The following is an 18,585-nucleotide window of genomic DNA, read 5'->3' as shown; positions in this document are numbered from 1 at the left end:
CTTCTAGTTTTTAATATGGACCCCCTCGTCATAAATCATAACAAGCTGGACACAATGCAGGTCCTGGAAAAACATCTTTCATCAAGATATTGTTTTGTTTTTGCTTCTTTGCGGAAATTCCTACAGAGCAGGAAATTAATGCTGATTAAATATAAATATTTTAAGAGAGATTTTTTTATGTGAACAGAGGTAAAGCAGTCAACAGAACATCAACAACTATTAAAACTGAGCAAAAGCAGCTCGCTTCCTGCTTTCACCTTTTCTCGTAAGTTACAGTTTGGAAGAGCATACACACACACACACACACACACACACACACACACACACACACACACACACACACACATGTTCTTATAGCGTCTCTTCCAACATCATTTCTACCCTGCAGGTAACATGATTTTCTCTTGGCTCTGAAACTAAGCGAGGCCTCTGTGTCAGTACACAACAGAGGAGATTTTAACCTGGGATAAAATAAAAACCTTTATGCACACTCCAACTTTTAGGTCTATAATGTGGAACAGCTGCACACTGAAGGCAAAGCTCCTCTGAAAGAGACAAATTTGTACAAACAGCACCGAAGAACTGATCTGACTGCTAATCAGTCACCACAGATTTAACATATCCCTCTCCATTTCCTCTATGCAAATGTGTTTGTCTTAATGAAAGCCACACGCATGTGTCACAGTGGCTGTGAAGATAGATGGGGAATAAAAAGATTTATTAATTATTATGTCCACTGTTTGTCAGCAGGAGATCTGATGAACTACTAACAGATTTCAGACTCACTGTATTCTGATGTGAAAATAAAAATGATAAATTTGTGAACATTTTATTTTGTTAAAATTACCAACTCATGAATGCTTTTCAGTTGTAGTATGGGTTCAGAGAGAGAGAGAGGGAGAGAGAGGGAGAGAGAGAGAGAGAGAGAGAGAGAGAGAGAGACCTATCACTATGCTAGTGGGCATTATTTCCTGGACACAACAGGGTGTGTCATCCTATGAAAGTCTCTGAGAATTAAAACCAGCAGACTTGCTGAATTATTTATTCACATGTGATCCCAGAGTGATAATATGAGGATATGGACCTTTCCTGCATGTCTTATTAATTATTCACAGAATCATCATTGTATTGACGTCTGGCTGTTATGCATCCTGCTGTGGTATGTCCCCTAAGCATTCACACACAGAGCGATGATGATGATTTCCAAACAATAAAAATTGGAAGATATAACAAAACTGAGGGGTTTCCTAAAAAGAAAGACCACCTACCAGTTAAATTAAAGAGCCTGATATTCAGGCCATGACACAGTCACCTCAAAAATAGTCACTCACTGATGATCCAAACTGCCATCGATCAAAGCTCCCTTTTAGTATAACAGACAAGTGTATTTACTGAACTAGAAAGCACTCAGCGATGGCATGCGCTGCCACAGCTGCACAATTCAACACACTGCTATTTCAACAAGAGAAAATGTGCAGAATTTGTTCATCTGCTTCAGCAAACATTACACCTATAAACACACTTAAATACTAACCATATCCTTACATTTGCATGCACACACATAACATGATTACTGTGAGAAGATGAATCTAATAGTCTATTAAATCATAAACCGTATTATGTCATTTTCAGACACCTAGCTTCCTGAGTTAACATGATACATCTGAATATTCAGGTGTCAGCTGAGCTTTAAGAGCACCCTAATGAAAACTTTATTACCTGCCGTGTAACATGAAAGCCATTTTGCTGAAAAAGAAAATATACACTAAAGACTAGTTAGCCTACTGGTTATCACTGATATGGAAGATTAACGTGTGAATCAAGTTTTACTTAACCAGATATACATAAAATGCGTAAAATTATTTTCTTCTTTCCATTTCTTAATCTGCTCATTATCAAGTTATTAGAGTGCATACAAACACCCTCCCTGACTAATCCTCCTCTTGCATCAAGCCTCCTTTTCACATGTTAATCAGGTACAGGGCCGGGCACTGAATATGCCCTAATTGGCTTTGCATGACCCTAAGCCACCAGACAGATCCGTGCTAATTGTTAACTACAGTACGTGCACTGTTTCCATGATCCCGTCATGTCCGTGTCTCGCAGTCAAAAGTATTTATTAAAATGCGCTGATGAACTCAGATTTTACATCCCTCTGTGGCATCTTTCAGGTTAGCAACAGGACTTGTCTCTCTGTGACATCTATCCCAACATGCTATATCCACACTGTGTTGAAACGAAGAGCAAAGAGTGAGATGTGACGCTTTTAAGTGCGATCCTAAGCTCGAATAGGCTCTGAGGAATAGTCGGACTCCCCTTTACATTAGTGTACATACTGCTCAGCTTCGCCATGCAGGAAGGAGTAATTATCATTTCAAACGAGCGTGTGAAGGAGAACTGGCAGAGGAGATAAGTGCTTAAAAGAGAGTTGGGGGTCACCCTATTCCCTCTGATACAGACTTGCCCTTGCCTCAAATTATTCAAGCCTGACGGGGAACAGTGGGAGATCGGTTCTTGAAAAATTTGCAAAGCGTCAATAATGAGTTGTACTTGTCAGTCAGAGCGTAGTGTGATAGGAGGCACAATTTCCCAGACTTCCACTTGATCACAGCCAGCCAGTTAAAGAAACTATGGGAACCTTTGGAGATGTGCGAGCCACTCCTCAGGAAATCACTTTACTGGCTTTAAAATGATTGCTATGAGACTACAAACTCACTGGAAAATAGATTACACTAATCTCCTTTTGTTTAGTATGTGCTTCTGGGTTAAAAAACTCTCTACACTTTTAACCTAATGACCCATTTAGACTAATGAAGTGCGCTGACCAATCAGGAAATCCTCATGATTAGAGCCAAACATTATTTAGCCTCGGGTTGGAGCATCACAACAAAAAGAGACAAGAGGAATTTAAATTTCCACTTGTTCAGGGCTCTACATCTTGACAGAACACAATTTAATGATTGTCCTAAGACGTCAGCAGTGAGGTAAAAAAAAAAAAAAAAAAAGGCGGCCTTTCATTTATTTCCCTGCCACTCTGGACTCGTTGAGACTTTCTGGCCCAGATATATGGAGAACTCTGTTGCTATCAAAGCTGCAAATGGCCACAACACACAATATCTCATTCATCTGCTGGGATGATGATGATGATGATGATGTCAGTCAAAAGTGTGAACAAACTCTGTGGCGTGACAAAAGGAGAGTGGAAGATTTACAATCATGTAGTCACACAATAGAGGCCTTTGTGAGGTCCGGACCACGCTGTGTTAGCATCACAGTTCATCTGCTAATTACAACATCAAATCCACAGACTTGGCCATCCATAGTAGGTTATTCATCTCATGACTTAAACATCGAGTTAGGGGGAGCACGAGTAATCCCTGCAGTTAAACCGATGTGAGGACTCATTTCTTTACACGATTTGACAAGCCGGGCAATAGGATTTAAAAGCGTATCAGATGACGATATTTTGTTTCTGGCCTCGGTTTCACCTTGTCAGACCCTCACTGCAATCACTTCAGCGCATTCAGGTATGAATGCCGATGATCGTAACCACAAGCCTTGACCACAGATCCGTTCACATTACTCATCCCAAGTGGAAACATGACACAGTTTGTCTGAGTCGTTTGTCAGGTTTGCCGCTGCGAGGCAGGTGGCGGTTTGCTCTCAGCAAACATGTCGACTTCAAAAAAAAAAAAAAAAAAAAAAAAAAAAAAAAGCTACAGCTGAGGCTCCTCTGCTTTGTTTACTGTCAGGTAGGGGCTCCGTCTTTGTCTCTCAGAGCAGTCGCCGCCAATAAAGGAAGTAATAAGTCAACAGCGAGGGCCCTCCTGGCAACAATCCCACTGATAATAGCTGATATATTGGGCAGATAAGGAAAGGGGTCAAAATAAATGTATTCAACTATAGCAGTTAAGTGGGGAAATAACTGGAAATGATTAAAAAGACCGTTTATATTATGATTAATTGATTTCCAATGAGACTGCAATACAAGACAAAATTTGCCTATTTATATAAGAAAGGGACTGTTTACAAATTATTTGTGTGGGGAGGGGGCTGCACCAGGAAAAAAGGAGGCCTGCTGTTCTCCCAGAACTACCCTCAGACTACTGTCCCTTCAGCCAAAAGAAAAAAATCAAAATCAACTCTTGCATTTCTGACCACCCTTCAGAACCCTAATCATTTTTATACAGTCCCTAATATAAATGGGTTTTCTGCAGTGAAGCATGCATAAATCAATACGTGCATGTAGCTTGTATTGACACATCACACAAAGTGGATTAAAATACAGTACTAAAAGCATCTCCTCTTTTCTGTTCTAAACAATACAGCACACCGACTTTCACCTTCGGCCACATATAAAGTTAAATAATAATATGGTCCTACTTGGTATTTTCCCATGTAAATACTAAATCTCAAGACAATAACTGTCTCCATATCAACCCCACTGAAATATTAGATATGGTTATCAGTGGATTCACCAGGAAAAAACATCAGACACATAGAAAGTCTGTTTTCCATCACAAAGTCACAGTTTATCTTTTTCATCTACATTTCTCTCCAAACAAGAGAGTAAGTAAAAAAGATAAGACATTAATTTCTCTCTGGCGAGGAACATGTTATGCAATATATTTCCATCCTGAGGCAGACACCTCAGTTAGGGTCCATTTTTGACAAACTTAAATACTTGTTAGACAGACACAGTGAAGAGAATAAACCTGCATTTCCAAAAAAGCTGAAACCTGTTAAACTTTGTTCCGTCACTGTCCAGCTTTATTATTGGAGTGTGAAGACAGTTTTCTATACAATTAGAGGGTTTCTATAGAAATGTGGCATTAATCTGAGTTTGTAGTAGATATTCTGGTCCCGTGTGTGAAGAGTGATGACCAAGCATGGCCAGCCAGTCTGGTAAGAACGGTTCAAATGCATGTGGAACAGATGTTTTCACTCCTACAAACAGATTTGTTTGTGAAAGTAATGCCAGAGTGGGAAGCAACAGGAGAGGGAAGAAAAGTCAATTTAGGAAAATTAATTCAGGCTTATCAGCATGGCCTCAGAGGAACATCACCTGCATCCAGAACACTCCTTTGGCCCAACATCTATACCCCTGCAGGGCCTGGCCAGCCTTTCTGCAGGACCTGCAGGTCAAACTGAATATGAATAGCCTTGAAACTGGCAGACAAAGCTACGCACAGACACAGCAGAGACAGTCGGCGAACGGGGCTACAGCCAGGTTTTAGTGAATGCAAATGTGAACCATTAAACCTTATCACCCATGTGTAAAAGGTAACGTGTGACTTTTCACAGTTTAGGTTGCATTAACGCTACAAGAATTCTTGCAGGTTCCACAAACTGATGTGCCTTCGCTGCCAAATGTTCCAGCTGCAGAAAAACCTCCACAAAAACAATAGCTACATGGGATACATTTCTCTTTTTTTTTTCTTTTTTTTTTTATTTGGGATGAATAATGAACCACTTTTGAACTCAACTGTGCACAAACTCAACTCAGCTGATGAAAAGGCAGAGAGGCTGGCTTCATGCCTGCCCCGTCCCTGGGTGCGATCTGGCTTCAGCCCAGCGAAATGACTGTTTTCCCACACCTCAGCACTGAAGCTGCACAGGGACTCTGGATATGCAAGTTCCCATCAGTCTGCACTGATCACTTCCAGTCCCTCTGGACACTATATGAGATATCACTAACCTTTTGGGAGTTAAAAGCATCAGTGTCTCTCCCCTCCCGGGTTTCCACTTCCCTTCCAACTTTTTACCACAACCTCTCCACATGCTGACCATTCCTCTGAAGTTGTTACAGTGGGTGGAGTGTTGGGTGGAGTCTGTGTGTTTGTTTTGAGTGTTTGAATGTGTGTGTGATTGTGTGGGTGGGGGTCTGTGTGCGCATATGAGTGTGTGTGTGTGTGTGTGTGTGTTTCAGAGAAAAAGAGAGGGAGGATTGGGGGGGGCATAAGATGCTTTTGCAAGTGCTTCTGGAGAAGAAGTTTCTGCAGCTTTGTTGACAGTAAGAGAGCCTGAGATTATCAGTGTTATTAGAGTTATTGATACAGTATCACACACTGGTGAGGGGAGGAGAAGAACGGCAGAGGCCTGAAGGGGGAAGACTGCTCCAGTGGTCATTCACAGTCTGATTCCAACAAAGCATATCAGCACCATCTAAACACTGAACTAGGCCTTGGCTCTCACATGCTTTCTAAACTCAGATGTGGTCCATCAGTTCAGGATAAAGTACACATTTTATAAGCATTCCTTGTGACCTAGAAAAGGGAGCTGCTTTATCCCGTCAAACTGTGTTTGTTCAGTAGAAATGCAGATTGATACAGGAGGTATGTCAACACATTCTACAACAGGCCAACAGAGATAAGAAGAGGCGATCTATTTGGAAGAGAATAACAGGAAACAACATAAAGCAACTTGGACACAATCAATTCCAAAAGGCTCCACATGGTGTTAAATGACCTGTGTGGTTAATCAGGACTAAGCAGCCGCAAATGAACCCGTGTTTCTTTAAGTGTGGTGAAAATACAACGCAGTCAAATCAACAGATCCGTTTCTGGCGTGTCGTTTCTTTGGGTTGGATGTAAATAGCAGCTGTTTACCCACATGGTTAGACTGAAAACTGAGGGGCCAGTCCATCAGGCTGTTTCCTCACCCTCACATGCTGTTTTTACAACAATGCAGCAAATCACTGCTGAAGCCGAAATGTTATTAGTTTTATACAACAGAATTTGGGGGATATTCCTAAGGAGCAAACAGGCGACATGTGCACGAGACCTTCATCATCATCACCATCATCATCCCTGATGGAAATGACATGAAAGCAGCTGCGACGTGAGCAACACCACTAACTATACATTCAAAGTCTCGGTTAGTATTAACTGTCGTAAGACAAAACACCACCAATCAACGCGATTTCTCAGAAATCCTACATTTACGCTTTTAAGATCTCCTTTTAGAACAATTGCCTCAGATTATGCCGGGGAAAAGAGGTGCACACATTCTTCCTCCGATAATAACACTAAAGCACGATTTTTACCAAAAAAATAACATTAAATTTAAAAGATATTCCGCTTCTCAGTTCTCCTCGTTGTAAAGGTGTTTAACCTGAGATCCACAGGACCAAAAGGCACAAAAGGACCTTACCATCGAGCAGCTGCAGCGCAAAAAAAAAAAACAGAAAAAAGAAACTCGTGTCACACTCTCAGGTATTCAGTCGCTGGAAACCAAAACTGTCGAAAAATGAAGCAAAGTAACGTTAAAATCCGCAAAGTGCACTTAAGAGTCGTTCGTCAGACAGTCCTTTAGTGAGACCATGAAGTCCATCCTCTGTGTGTCGGAAGACGAGCCTCCTCTACTATACACACACACACACACACACACACACACACACACACACACTGAAGGCTGGCCGCTTTCAAGCCTCCAAACTTTAGCTCCTCCCACTGCACATGCTGCCTACCCGCAACCGGAGCCGGTACATGAGGAGCCTGCTGCACACTTTGGTCACTCATCAATCACTAAAATTAACCTGAGCATGATAATATAATCCAAGCTACAGTTTTTTTTTTTAAAGTCCAGTTGTCCTCTCTCAGTCAGAGAAAATAGTCACAAATTAGCACAGATTTTCATTAGTAATGCAAAAGGTGGTCAAAGTATGAACATAAATTTTATTGGACAAGAAATGATGGATAAACATAGTTCCTGTGTAATATAGCAAAGTTACACAAATTCTTTGGGGATATTTGTCAGACTTGTGGGAACTTGGAAAAAAAGTAAGTGGATTCTCTTTTTATTTCCTTGTTTTTGTTTTTGTTTTTATTTATGGCAGTGTAGAAGTGTTACACCATAATCACCCTGAATTGCTGTTGGGCCAAAGAGGTTTATATATCCCACCAGAACAAAAGCCTAAAGTAGCCTACAAGTGGTCATAAACCTATGTAAAAGATGATTTCATGGACAAAAAAAACAAAAACAAAACAAATCATATGGATAGGCACAATCTGTGCAGATATAGAGTAAGTTGTAAATAATGTATAGGATTAATGGCTTGACTCATACATTTAAGAGGCTCTCCAAAACTAGTCTCTGAAACATACTCTGAAATATATTTTTCAGAGAAGAGAAGAGAAGAGAAGAGACTCAAATCTCATAGCATCTTCTCTCAGATTTTGACAGTGACAGATTTCTTTGCTGAGAGAAAGTTACTCGCTTCCTCTTCCCCTCTCTTCTCAGGGCTCCCCTGCAAGCCGTCAGACAATGAATGACAACTCAGAGCGTCCACCACAAAGAGAATTACAGGGGATTATGTACAAAGGCAAAGACCTGAACATAACCAGACTCAACCATTCATGTAATCTCTTTTTCCCCTTTAAAAGAGAAAAAAGTACTGTGGGCCTTTGTCATCTTATTTCATCTGTCAAAACAAGAGTCAGAGTGGCTGCCCCCTCTGCTCCACTCAGGATGTCCAAACGAAATTATCATTATTTTTTCTCAACACAGAGGGACACAAATCAAGCTCTCATGCAGATAACACAAAACCACTCTTCACAGCCGCAGGGGAGAAGATAACATTAATAATTAGTCTCCTGCTCCTTGCTTTCAGTGACATGCGACAATGTGCGAATTTGTCAGATATTTTGACTGTTAACACCAAGAAATGTGATGACAGTCTCCGAACTCGGTGCAGAACGCTTGAGGCTGCATCCTGATAGCCCGGCCTGACAGAGTCCTGACGCTTTACTCTGGAAATGTTGTCACTTGCCGACTGGTCCTGCGTGACTGTACCACAGATAAAGCAAAGGCCAATGCCTCCACCCCCCCCACTGGATAAATGTGTGACAGGTGGGGGTTAAACTTCTGACAGAGTCTGTCCCTGACTTTCTGTCCCTGTCTTTCTTTTGTTTCGACTATATGCATGTCTCTCTCTATTATATGTTCTCTGATAGACAGACGCCAAGTCAAAGTTGCTCTCCTTTATCTGCCGAGCCCACAGTAATCCCTCAAATTCAATCAAGGATTACTTCTGAGAAGATTAAAATCATCCAACTTATGCAGAAGTAAGGCTTGTAACAACAGGGGGCGGACGGACCACTCAGCAGGAGCCTTCGAATCTTCTCTAAAACCAAGAAAAATACTTTTCTCTCTGCAGTGATTTATGGCAAGAAAATCTACAGAACAAAAATGTGATTGAATTCTCCACAAACAAATGGATTAAAGAAAATATAAATGCCAATGAGCCTCTACCTCACACTGAAAAAAAAAACCCCAAACAGTTAAAGTGGCAAGCACTCACAGACTGAAGATGCGACAACAAGATGCTGAGGAGCTCTGCAGCTTTGGGTGAATCACTTTGCTAAGAATGAAATGACCTCCTGCAAATGAGCATGATGGATTTATTTGGGGCCTTTTACACTTTTACAATTATTTCTGTTTTAGAAAAACAAAATCATCAATCAAGGCAGTTTCTGATAGTTGTTTTTTTTTTTTTTTTTACAAATGCTCAGTTGTTGACCACATCACCCTTAATCTGCCGCTGCGCTCAAATAATATCCCCCTGTCGTGGCACGCGAAGGCACCAGGGAGCATGAAGCAGCCATTCATATTACGGTCGTGGCCACCCATGGAGCATTTATTGGGGTTAAGTATATGACAGACTCTTACGGTAATACGCAACACCAGATTTGGAGATTTGCCTAAATGCTTTGTGGATTTGCCCACCCAACAAAATCCCTAAGTAGTAGCAACACAAAGAAGAGCCAATATGTCAATGGGATCAACTCTTTTTTTTTTCCTGGAGTGTCAAATGGCCTTTAGGTTTAGACATTTGTCAGTCATATTGTGTGGATTGTTTAGTGCTACATGTATGGGCAAGAAATAATAAGAACTTCCAAAAGTAAAAAAAGATTGAAAGGTTTTTAAAAATGACCAGAAGAGTACATTTTAGTCATGCTAACGGTGTGGCCTTATGGGTGGCATTGTGGGTCAGCTGGTAGGTCCACCACTTTGGCCCTGACTGAAATATCTCAGCAGTTATTGCTACATTCATGGTCTCCAGAGGATGAATCCTGCTGTCTTTTCCTCTACAGCCACCGTCAGGTCAATACTTTGGTTTGTCACCAAATGCCTGCAAAACCGATGGCAAGTCTATCAGCTGTAATTAGTGTTTAGTGTTATATTAAAGAGGGGATGACGACAAGAGTCGTTGACGTGCAACAAGGTCAAACTCATGACTCCTGCAGTACAAGGTGTGCTCCCCCCTGACCAGTAAGCTCCACCCCTGCAGGCTGTGATGAAGTCAGAGCAGCCCACTGCAGGTGCCTCCTGCGCAGCTAACAGCACCATGACTCATCTCCATGTCCTCACCTTGTCCCGCTCCGGCAGTCCCAAAAATGTCTCCACATCTCACTCACCCTCTCTCTCGCTACACAGGAGACCTCCCCTCTTCACACTGATGATTCATGACTATTCAACTGATGCAGCACTCCAGTCTGAAAGTTTCCCATCTGCTTCCTCTATAAAAGATCCTGGGTCAGGTTGTTTTGACAAGCTGGTCATCTATCATGGATACGAATGACTTGCTGTTTTGATCCCTTTAAATCAAACTGTAATCGCTCACCATATGTCTTCAGCACATTTGGGTAACTGACGGACACCAATGTTTCTTGGACAGGATGATAATCAGAATAAATATTTCAGTAACTTTTATGTACACGCAAAACCATCATCATTCTTTGCTATATTCCCAAGGTAAAACAGTTCTTCTGTCCTCATACTTGTGCCTTCAAAATTTTATACATCAGAACAGCTGAAATGAAATAATAAGAGTGTCTGCTAGATTCTAGTCTAATGGTAACACACCACAACGTCGCCTTGACCTGATGATGTTGATGAAGAGTCAGAGGACCAACAAAGTTATTACAATTCATCCTGAATGAATCTGTGGAGCAAATGTCAACTCATCCAATAGTTGTCAAGACATTTATCTCAAAAGTAAAACCTAGTATAAAGCTGGACAACATCGTAGGCTATTTGCATTCTGCCTTGTGTCGGCCGGTTTCAGCCCCTTATCTGTTTGCTTCTCTGCTACTCTCTGTGATAACGTATACAGTATTTTAATACAGCTGAATTTCCAATAAAGAGAGAGAGGAGAGAAAGACAGAAAAGGGGTGAGGGGTGGGGAGTAACCAGTTGCGGTTTGATGTATTTGTTCTATTCATTTCCTCGGACCAAACTACTCCTCATCCACCGGTCTTGCTGTCGTTTCCGGCGGCCATGGTTCCATCGATGTTTTTTATGTTTTTGCAATGGCATGTGACAGAAGGGCTACAATGCAACTGCGAAAGGCGAAGCTAACCGCGAGCACTTTGGTTTCACAATGCACAGGTTAAGCAAACCGCAATGCAAACCGAACTTGCGCTAAGTTGGCAATACTGCAGTCACTATGAGATATTTTAGTCAAGTGTTGGACCAATGTAACCCTCCCTGTAGAAACACTGAACCAGTTAATCTGGACAATCATCAGCCTCAATTCTCATTAAAATACTTTCTACCAGAGTAATAGTTCCTATGAAAATTGTCAGCACACATGCTCCAATATGTGCATTTTATGGAAAGGCTTGTTGCTGTTGAGTTTTGTTAAATTAGTCATTTTTCAAAGCTGTGAGCATGGCAAACAAAATCCCATTTACCTCCATTGTATTGAGGTCAAGGCTGAAAAATCTCAGTGACAAATATCCCAAAATCTGGGAACATAAAACCCCAGCTATCTGCATGGTTAGATCCTCGAGGTGAATGATAATAATTTGGGTCAGCTGAGGACGTAAGCAACCAGGGAATACACTCATGTCCATGTAGTTTGTAACAGCCAGTGTGACCGAAAAGCATCAGTGTGGAAGAGTGAAATATCACTGTTGTTACCTCAGATGGCAGCTTACCACAGATACCACTTCCATCCTTCCATGCTTCCATATCCGCCACCCACCCCAGGGAAAATAATTAATCAGGAGAAGCAAATCATGTCATATACTTTAATTGGCTCTTACTTTCTTTCCTGACATGTTCAGTCATCTCAGCGGTATACCAGCTAACTCGTCATTCCAGCTCATCGTAGAAGATAGTAGAAGCTGAAGACTTGATGACTTAAACTCTGAAGGAACAGTGCTCGTGTACCGTCAGCGTTCTGCAGCATGTTAGATGTCATGTCGTGAACAAATTTTAATCTCTTTGACTTGTCTTCAGAGTTGCCTGCTTGGTAAAAACTTCACAAAGGAAAAACTTGGATTAATCTGAAGATGTTGCAGAAAAGAAGGATGTTAGCAGCCTATCTATGGATTAGCTTTGTGGCCTCTCTGCTCCAGTAAACAGTATAGGTTGCAGAAGAAAATACACACAAAGAAAGACAAATAGAAAGCCAGATAAAGGGAGTCATGATAGGAAATGGGCTCGAACCTTTGATGCTATGTGCACATACCAAAGCAAGCTGAACTGTTTTGATGCCTGTTTATCTTCTGTAATGAATTAGAGCCAATATCTGCAGTCTGACGGCCTCTGTGCACACACCGGGGGGAGGGCATGTGTCATTAATATGAATTCTATAGGATGTTATGAGATGAATGCACCTTAATGTGGTTTGGTTTTCCCCAGAGAGCTTGAGGGAAGTGATGTCAGTGACGGCCAGTGCAGTTTAAATGAAGACGTTGGTGTGTGTGTGTGTGTGTGTGTGTGTGTGTGTGTGTGTGTGTGTGTGTGTGTGTGTGTGTGTGTGTGTGTGTGTGTGTGCGCTCAGCACATAGATTTTCTTTGTCTGGCTCTTTCTTCATGGTTTTGAAGCTGGGAGGCTGTGGATGCCGCAGTAGGAGGGCATAGGTGAAGGTCCAGCACAGCTGCACAGTGAGAGGGAGGGGGGATGTGGAAGAAAGCCTCCAGGCACTGAGAATGAATTAATGAGTTTCTGATTTTTTATGAGTCTTTCAGCGCAAATAACTTTATTAGTCTTGACATTAAATAAGGTACAGCGTTAAAGGGGAATACCATTAAATATAAGAAATTGCCTTTGTGTTTTTGAGGTCTAATTGCAGGTTTATCCATTAAGGGTTTTGTGATTCTTTCCTGAAATTAAAGACCAGAAAATCAAACTTGGAGCTGCTCCGCTCTCAGTGAAGCTCTGTGGAGGTTTGTGGAATGTTAAGAAAAACAACTCATTGAAAACAGAATGAAATTTCCATCAGCTGCTCGGGCAGCAAAGCAAGATGTTAGTGATCCTGCATGGTTTTAATCAAGTGTGAAATCTGACTAGTTTACCTTAAAGATGAAAGCTTTTTAGGAATAATAATATGAGCATTTAATAAGGCAGGTGTGATCAGACAAACTAGATTTTCCTATGAGCACAGATCATCCTCCATATTTTCTTTGCTCTTAACCTTCTGTTCATTGTTTAGTCTCTGCTACACCACTGTCCAGTGCCAGGTATCCTTTTGCTCCAAGCTGTGTCCATTTACAGACACAGCCCTTTACTTTGAACATATTCATTATTTTTTCAGTGCAGTTAACAATTTAGACTGAATACATTCAGTTGCTGGAAATGTTTTGTTTAAAAATCCTTTTGTGATATACTAGTATGCATGACATTTGCTGGATAGTTTGGATGAAAGTGTACCTCAGTGTTATTATGGAACAGGATGGAGGAACCAGAGCAGCTGTCCTGGGTCTGTTTTTTTCCATAACTAGGCCCCACATCCTCACATGTTTTATTCTTAGGAATACTTGTGGTGTCTCTGTTTAGCGCAAATGGAAAAAAATAAAAAATCAAACAATCACAACTTTGATTAAATATGAGGAAAAAAACAACAGCTGGCAGTGTTCATGTAGACGCCTGCATGTAGAGTGCAAAACACACACTCACACAGAGTCCGTGCAGTGAAACAGTGACAGACCTGAATGAGAGGTACTACATGTGAATCCTGGTCTGAGATTTCCTCAGGAACCAAATTGGTTGGACAGTTGGCAGAGTCAATGCAATATTGATTGAACTGATCTTTTTTGGTCTTTCACTATTTTACCTTGAGTAAATTCATATGCTCATATTCACTTCTGTTCATTTGGTTTAATCTGTGCATGTAGTGAACATCAGCATAAAATCGTACCAACAAGAATCCAACAACCTCAACTCCACGTCTCAGGAATCTCCACACTCCACAGTGAGAAAAGAGACTCCTCACAATCAGAGAATGATCTAATAACTGAAGAACTGCTTCAGGGAGAATATTAACATTTAGACTCTGTGCCAAGTTCACAAAGTGCAGCGTATGACTACAATATTAGCTCCTGGTCTTACTTTTAAAGGTCTTTGGGGCAGTGGGGAGACACAGTGTCTGTTGCCGCCTCTAATGGGATTCAAACAGTTAGAAATCAATAAACTATCTCAGTATGACCACACGCTAACCGGACCCAAATAATGCTTTAACAGCCAATGGGAAGTGACTATACAAACTGCCCTTCCTCGTTGCCTTTTAGTTTGTTGTTGGACCACCATCCTAATTACTTTCCATTTATGCCTACAGAGAGTATGTCAGAGTCAAACAGCCTCGAGGAAGAGCTGTTTCATGTGCTAATCATTGATTAAAAAATCCACCAACATATTTGCACAGACTGTTCCATGAGGGACTGTGGAGAATTTGAATAAGGCAAGCTGACTTCCAAAATATCTTTGTTTCTTCCTTTCTATGTGGTTCTAGCTGCAATCATTGATAATAATGTGAAAGTTGAAAGGCATAGCAAAGCCAATTTGTTTGTTGGTTAATTGGAGAATGGCATGCAGATCATCTGGTGTGGAAAATATATAATACTGTTTGGTTTGCTGCCAGTGAGCTGGTGGCATCTGATGGATTGCACCTCCTTCCAGATTTATTAGATATTTGTTTAAATTATGAACCCTACCAATGTACTAATCAATTAAACAGGGTGGAGATACTTGAAAAGGAACCAGTTTGGGCATTTATGTTGAGATGGAAAAGCAGTAAATCATGTCTGGCTTTTTTGTCAGCTCTGTGGGATATAGAAATGGAAAAAACATCTGGATGAATTAGTTATGAGAGTGTCCACATGTGAAGTACACCAGCCATATAAAATATTAACATTTCAACACACTGGATATAAAAGGTTAGTTTGCAGTGCAATTTTTCACAAAATGCAAAGTGGTCAACGTCAGCCCAGGAAGAAAAATGCACCAGTGATTTCATTCACCCAGTTCTATTATCATTAATGTGTCATTTAGCAGTCAAAAGCCGTGGCAATAATAGAATTACTTTTCCTATTAGACTCAATGTCATTGAGCCTCAGTGTGAAAGAGCTCAGTGCACATAATGGGGAAGGAGAAGACGGAGGGAGCGTTGCTAGTGTCCAAATGTCACAGGCACAGTGACATTTGGACGAGTTCACACCACATGCACACACCCTGTTTTGTCAGTGACACAACAGGAACAATCTATACGTACATAATGAGACTGTCAGGGCTTTATTGTACCCAATAAATCCTCCCTGTCCAGCTGGCACGAGTCAGAACAAACTAAACCATCACAGGAACTTAATGCAGCAGCAGCTTTGCTTTTACGTTCATGTGATTCAGCTCGTTTTCTCTTCCCTGTGTTATCTCAGAGCAAGGTGACTGACATTTCTCACTGAAGAAACCAGATAAGACACAACAACCCTGGAGCAAATTTAGGCTTCCTAATTCAGGCTGCACATGCATACATATGCATATAAACAGATTTCTCATCTCACTGAAAGCACACACACACAGAAACATACACACACACGTGCACCTTACCGAGGCTTCCAGCAGCTCACTAGGACACAGACACACAATGAGCCAAGACCCTGACTGAATGCAACCCATTGCCATGGCACCCAGTGCCGAGATGACCGGTATCTGTAGTAACTGAGCAACCTCACACCACTTCATCACTCCAAGCACAAACTCAGCTGCGAGCCTCTCCTCCCAGGCTGCAGTGGCAGCAATGCCTCCTGATGTTTGTCCGCCACTCTCAACGTCCTTTCATCCTTTTGTCTTACTGTGAACCACAATCGCCTGCTGTCATAAGAGAAAGGAGAGACTCACCGTGCTTTTCCCCCCACGGCGGAAGACGGGAGCCAGGTGGAGTGAGCAGAGGCTGCAGTGGCGGAGGAATCCCCCTGGTAGTGTATGTGTAAGAGTGTGTGTGAGAGGGAGCGTGGAAGTGTGTGTGAGTGTGTGCATGCCAGTATGTGCACGTGTGTGTTTGTGAGCGTGCGTTTGGGTATGTGTGTGTGTGTGCAGGGAGTCAGAGCTGATCCAGCAAATGCAGGCGGGAGCCACCAATAGAATGAGGAGAAGGAGAGAGAGAGAGAGAGAGTGTGAGAGGCGAAGGGAGGGAGAGACAGCAGAGGAGGGGTCTGATAGCATTACATCATGGACTAGGGAATGGTAGGTTTGCAGGGGGTGGGCTACGGGTGGGGGAAGGTGTGTGTATGTGTACATGTCCGTGTGTTTGTGTTTGTGTCTGCATCACCGTCACTGTATATTCTCCCTCTACAGCGGACCACAGGATGATTAAAGATTGTGTCCATGCTGCATACAGTGCAGTGTCGTCATGGCGCCTGCACCTGTGTGTGTCTGTGGCTGTGTACGTAGGAGCAGAACGTAAACAAGAGCTATAATCAACAAGGTATAACAATCACACCATATTTCATACATCACGTTCCCAAACCTCCTGGTAACTATAAATAAGTATTGTCACAGCTTTCATGTACAGATGCACTCCAGATGCTGATTTTCCTTTCCTTTTTTTTTCTATTATGAATGTCATGAAGAAGAGTTTGCTGCAGATGGAAATTTTAAAAAAAGATTGTCAATCCCACCCCTTTTCACCACAGGACACGCACTCACAGCTACTGGCTAATGGCTCCCTTGTCAGTTTGAAAAAGCACTGATGGACACCCTGTTAGAAAGTCACTGACATTTCAGGTGAGTGATTCCAAACACTTTCTCCTGGGTTTGACATAGCACATCACTAAATGGAAGAGAAAAAACACACACACACACACTTTTTTTTTACCCTATAGCAGCAGCAATCACCTGTCTTTGTGCAGCCTGCCATCCCTAAAAAGGAACAGAAAGGGAGAAGGAAGGACGTTAGTAGGAAAACAATGACAGCTCAGGGTCATCCTCGCACCTCTGCTCTGTCTGTACCAATCTGGCACAAGACAGGCAGAAAATGAGATAGGAGGGGTGCAGGTGGCAGAAATGCAAAGATAAGGAAGTCTTTTCTCCCAGCTCTCTTCATTGATTTTCATAAGATACGTCTGTGGTTAGCCCCACAGGCTCCATGTTCCTTATAGCATGTTGTTATGTTGGACTCTCATTCAGGATGCAGCAATATCTACCTCATGTCATAGACGTCAATAGCGCCAAAGTGAGGGAACCCTCTGATTTCTGACCAAAGACAAGGTCATTCATTATGTGTGATACTACTGATACTTTTTTTTTTTTTTTACATTGTTCTCCTCTCATCTTTCACATAAGAAGTGCTGAGTTTGCTCCATTCATCTTCTGTGAGGTGGGTTGTCAAAGATCAGCCTCATTTTAACTCACTTCAAGGTATTTAATAGAATATATAAGGACCACTGCAACAGTGTTCCTTATATATTCCCAATCCTGTGTCTATTCAGTGCTAAAAATGCTGCAGAGTTTTCAATTTAGCTCAATTAAACCTATTTCCTTTCCAAAGTGAAGCAATAGTGCAACACAAATTAGTACAACGATTATTGTTACATTGTTTATGGCAACATGTTCAAGAGTATGGGTCTTACTTATATATATTCCTCCCTTCTTCTTTTGTAACTTGCTCTAAATCGGTTTGACCTTTTACTTGACATGAGCCATTACAGATCTTCTTGACTCACTAAATGAAATGTGACAAAGGCTAATGGCCTAGTGTGATTCACTGAGGCTACATATTACTTCAAACATATACACTCCTACACTGGTGCCTGTTTATAGGAACAACTCAAAATCATGTTCACATATTTCTCTATTCATTTTTCGCTGCCAGTTAGATTTGATTAGGGGTACAGTGATGTAATGCAGTGTGAGGATCATGATGTTAGAATATTGGAACATAACTATTCAATAACTGGCACGGTCTCCGAATCCATATGTAGCATTTCAGGTTTCAAATATTTTCAACTGAGAGATAAAACAGCACCCCGAAGCTGTTTACATTACATTAAAGAATGGCCGTATCCTTGCCCATTATGGTCGGCTTGTTCTGTGTAAGTTCCAATGAAGCTGTATCTTCCTAGTCTTACAAAAACAAAACCATGCCCTGTTGGGAAGGGGCCACATCTAAAGTCAACATGGTGGCAGGGTTCCCAGGCTCTGGAAACCAAGCAGTAATTAAGACCGCTGACATGAGAATGGCAAGCCAAGCTGCAATGGATGGTCCATGAATATGGCAGCATGTACATAATGTTCTACTGGCTCTGTTATGCATCATTGATTTGTTGTTTGCTGACATATTTCTTAACATGAGATATAATTTG

The 18,585-nt window shown here is 41.6% G+C and overlaps 1 protein-coding gene across 2 annotated transcripts in view; it reads right to left on the bottom strand.

Moving 5' to 3' along the window:
- The window catches only part of sema4bb (sema domain, immunoglobulin domain (Ig), transmembrane domain (TM) and short cytoplasmic domain, (semaphorin) 4Bb), a 56,828-nt gene extending 40,447 nt beyond the window's left edge, over positions 1-16,381 (bottom strand). The window contains exon 1 of one of the 2 annotated variants that reach the window (XM_056375834.1): positions 16,124-16,381. The gene's annotated coding sequence lies outside the window, so the exon portion shown is untranslated. Of the gene's footprint in view, positions 1-7,152; positions 7,368-16,123 lie in introns of those variants that run through there. The other variant, XM_056375823.1, reaches the window with a different exon arrangement.
- Between the last annotated feature and the right edge of the window lie 2,204 nt (positions 16,382-18,585).

The sequence above is a fragment of the Seriola aureovittata genome, chromosome 1 (genome assembly GCF_021018895.1).
Source record: "Seriola aureovittata isolate HTS-2021-v1 ecotype China chromosome 1, ASM2101889v1, whole genome shotgun sequence".
Lineage (NCBI taxonomy): Eukaryota > Metazoa > Chordata > Actinopteri > Carangiformes > Carangidae > Seriola > Seriola aureovittata.
Note: the sequence above shows the minus strand (reverse complement) of the source record. Positions and strands in the feature narration are given on the sequence as shown.